We start from the raw sequence: 3,729 nt of genomic DNA, 5'->3' as shown, positions 1-3,729 counted from the left end.
CCCTGCGGACAGTGAGCTCTCCTCTTCCTCCGTGCCCATGCCCCCCCTCCTCCCCCTGTGGCCCGCCCTCCCCCCCCCCCGGCTGGGGGGTCGCCCACCGTCTCTTCAAACTCCGGACTGGCAGGTACAGCTGGGTGTGTGTGTGTGTTGGGTGTGGTTGTGTGTGTGTGTGGGATGGTGTGTTCAAGCGACCTGTGTTGAGCCGCGGTGTGTTCAGGTGCTGTAGGAAAATCAGCAGACCAAATTATAAAAATCCTCCACAATCCCTTTTTGTTGCTTTTTAAAAGGAATAAGGTCCAGATTAGAGATTGTGTGATTCCCAGCTGAACTGAAACGCCTCACAGTCAGGACATGTCCTTATTGATTATATTGTTTTTGTATAATTGATCAGTGTGGGTGTTGCTGACCTTTTCTCTGTGTTATCCCCCTTCTCCTGGTTTGCTGCAGAGGGTCCACTCAAGCTGTTCTGTACGTCCACCTTCTTCTTTTCTTCTTCTCTGTCTCCAGAGCCAATCCAAACGTTCAGAGCTGCTCTCACCGTGGGACAGGGATTAAATTATTGAAGCAGGACTAGGCCTTAATCTGGAGGCTGGAGGAGTTAATCTCAGCCTAAAAAGTGACTTTCCCAAACATGTCTTAATCCAGATTAGCCCACTGTTGAAGCCCTGCTGCTGCCCTCCATAAACACAAACACATAAAACACAGAATTAACCCAGATTAGGATCAGTAATCCCTGACCACAGCTAGTTAGGTTAGTTTGCGAGCAGCTGCTGTGTGGAGGTTGAGCTCAGAGGCTTCAATCATGTTGCTTTTTTATTGATGAACTGATCAGAGTGACCAAAATCAATTCATATCCCATCTACCATCTGCCTGTCTCATTCTCCACCTGTCTCACTCTCCACCTGCCTGTCTGTCTCTCAGCGGTGAAGATCAAGAAGCCGATCCAGACTAAGTTCAGGATGCCGGTGTTGAACTGGGTCGCTCTGAAGCCCAGTCAGATCAACGGGACGGTCTTCAACGACATCGCGCGAGACCATCCTGCAGGTAACACACACACACACACATATACAACAGGCAGGTTGAAGCTCCGCCCCTCGGCCCAGAGGCTGGCAGAGCGGTGGAAGGTGTGTTTTTCCATTCCTTCTGTCTTCATCAGAGGAAATGCTGACATCAGATTATCAGCAAGCATGTAGGATGGTGTACAGTGTGTGTGTGTGTGTGTGTGTGTGTGTGTGTGTGTGTGTGTGTTAACTGTGTTTATCCTCTCTTGCTTCCTGCACATGTTGTGCCGTACTGTGACATGATGTAATGAAACACACTGTAACATGTCACATATTGTTTTGTAATAATGGGATGTAAAGTAAGGCAACGTCAAAGTAATGAAATGTAACACATTGTGCATAATGTAACATAAAGTAACATACAGGAACACAACACACAGTAACATGATGTGTGTCATGGAAAGTGACGCAGCATAAAATAACACAAATACATAAGCACGTAAAGTAACATGCGTTACCATAAAGAAACAGTGTCGTGTTACTGTGTACAGGAACAACGTAAAGTAATGTAATGTAACAGAACACAGCGCACTTCATGTAAATGAAGTCATTTAAATAACACAGCGCTAAGCATCACAGTGTAAAGCAGTGTAAAGCATCACCATGTAAAGTATCACGGTGTAAAGCATCACCATGTAAAGTATCACGGTGTAAAGTATCACGGTGTAAAGTATCACTGTAAAGCATGACCATGTAAAGCATCACGGTGTAAAGTATCACGGTGTAAAGTATCACGGTGTAAAGTATCACCATGTAAAGCATCACGGTGTAAAGTATCACGGTGTAAAGTATCACTGTAAAGCATCACCATGTAAAGCATCACTGTAAAGCATCACCATGTAAAGCATCACTGTAAGCATCACCATGTAAAGCATCATGGTGTAAAGCATCACGGTGTAAAGTATCACCATGTAAAGCATCACGGTGTAAAGCATCACGGTGTAAAGTATCACCATGTAAAGCATCACGGTGTAAAGTATCACGGTGTAAAGTATCACTGTAAAGCATCACCATGTAAAGAAGCACTGTAAAGTTCACCATGTAAAGCATTACTGTAAAGCATCACCATGTAAAGCATCACGGTGTAAAGCATCACGGTTGTAAAGTATCACCATGTAAAGCATCACGGTGTAAAGTATCACCATGTAAAGCATGACGGTGTAAAGTATCACCATAAAGCATGACGGTGTAAAGCATGACGGTGTAAAGCATGACGGTGTAAAGCGTCACGGTGTAAAGCATCACGGTGTAAAGCATCACGGTGTAAAGTATCACCGTGTAAAGCATGACGGTGTAAAGCATCACGGTGTAAAGTATCACCATGTAAAGCATCACGGTGTAAAGTATCACCGTGTAAAGCATCACGGTGTAAAGCATCACGGTGTAAAAGTATCACCATGTAAAGCATCACGATGTAAAGTATCACTGTAAAGCATCACCATGTAAAGCATCACGGTGTAAAGTATCACCATGTAAAGCATCACGGTGTAAAGTATCACGTAAGCATCACGGTGTAAAGCATCACGGTGTAAAGCATCACGGTGTAAAGTATCACGGTGTAAAGCATCACGGTGTAAGCATCACGGTGTAAAGCATCACGGTGTAAAGTATCACCATGTAAAGCATGACGGTGTAAAGCATGACGGTGTAAAGCATCACGGTGTAAAGTATCACCATGTAAAGCATGACGGTGTAAAGCATGACGGTGTAAAGCGTCACGGTGTAAAGCGTCACGGTGTAAAGCGTCACGGTGTAAAGCATCACGGTGTAAGTATCGCCATGTACAGCATCACGGTGTAAAGTATCACCATGTAAAGCATCACTGTGTAAAGTATCACCATGAAGCATGACGGTGTAAAGTATCACCATGTAAAGCATCACGGTGGAAAGTATCACTGTAAAGCATCACCATGTAAAGCATCACGGTGTAAAGCATCACGGTGTAAAGTATCACGGTGTAAAGCATCACGGTGTAAAGCATCACGGTGTAAAGTATCACGGTGTAAAGCATCACGGTGTAAAGTATCACCATGTAAAGCATCACGGTGTAAAGTATCACGGTGTAAAGTATCACCATGTAAAGCATGACGGTGTAAAGCATCACGGTGTAAAGCATCACGGTGTAAAGTATCGCCATGTACAGCATCACGGTGTAAAGCATCACCATGTAAAGCATCACGGTGTAAAGTATCACCATGTAAAGCATGACGGTGTAAAGCATGACGGTGTAAAGCATCACGGTGTAAAGCATCACCATGTAAAGCATGACGGTGTAAAGTATGACGGTGTAAAGCATGACGGTGTAAAGCGTCACGGTGTAAAGCATCACGGTGTAAAGCGTCACGGTGTAAAGCATCACAGTGTAAAGTATCACGGTGTAAAGTATCACCATGTAAAGTATCACGGTGCAAAGCATCACCATGTAAAGTATCACTGTAAAGCATCACGGTGTAAAGCTTCACGGTGACACACAGTAACATCAGTCAGCTGTGTGATGTTAATGTAAACTAAGGTCATGTAACACCATGTGGCACAAAGTAACAGTGTAGCACAACATGAAGGAGTTCAAGCAGCCATTTAACTGTCTGTCTCTCTACCGTCTATCTCTCTGCCTGTCTGTCTCTAAGGAACTGGATGTGGGAGCTGTTTAACCGTCTGTCTCTGCCCG

General features: G+C 44.5%; 1 pseudogene; it reads left to right on the top strand.

The window, feature by feature from the left end:
- The first annotated feature begins 959 nt into the window (after positions 1-959).
- The window catches only part of LOC115369845 (formin-like protein 2), an 8,391-nt pseudogene continuing 5,621 nt past the window's right edge, over positions 960-3,729 (top strand).

This window comes from Myripristis murdjan, chromosome 2 (genome assembly GCF_902150065.1).
Source record: "Myripristis murdjan chromosome 2, fMyrMur1.1, whole genome shotgun sequence".
Taxonomy (NCBI): domain Eukaryota; kingdom Metazoa; phylum Chordata; class Actinopteri; order Holocentriformes; family Holocentridae; genus Myripristis; species Myripristis murdjan.
This window is presented reverse-complemented; position numbering and strand designations above follow the sequence as displayed.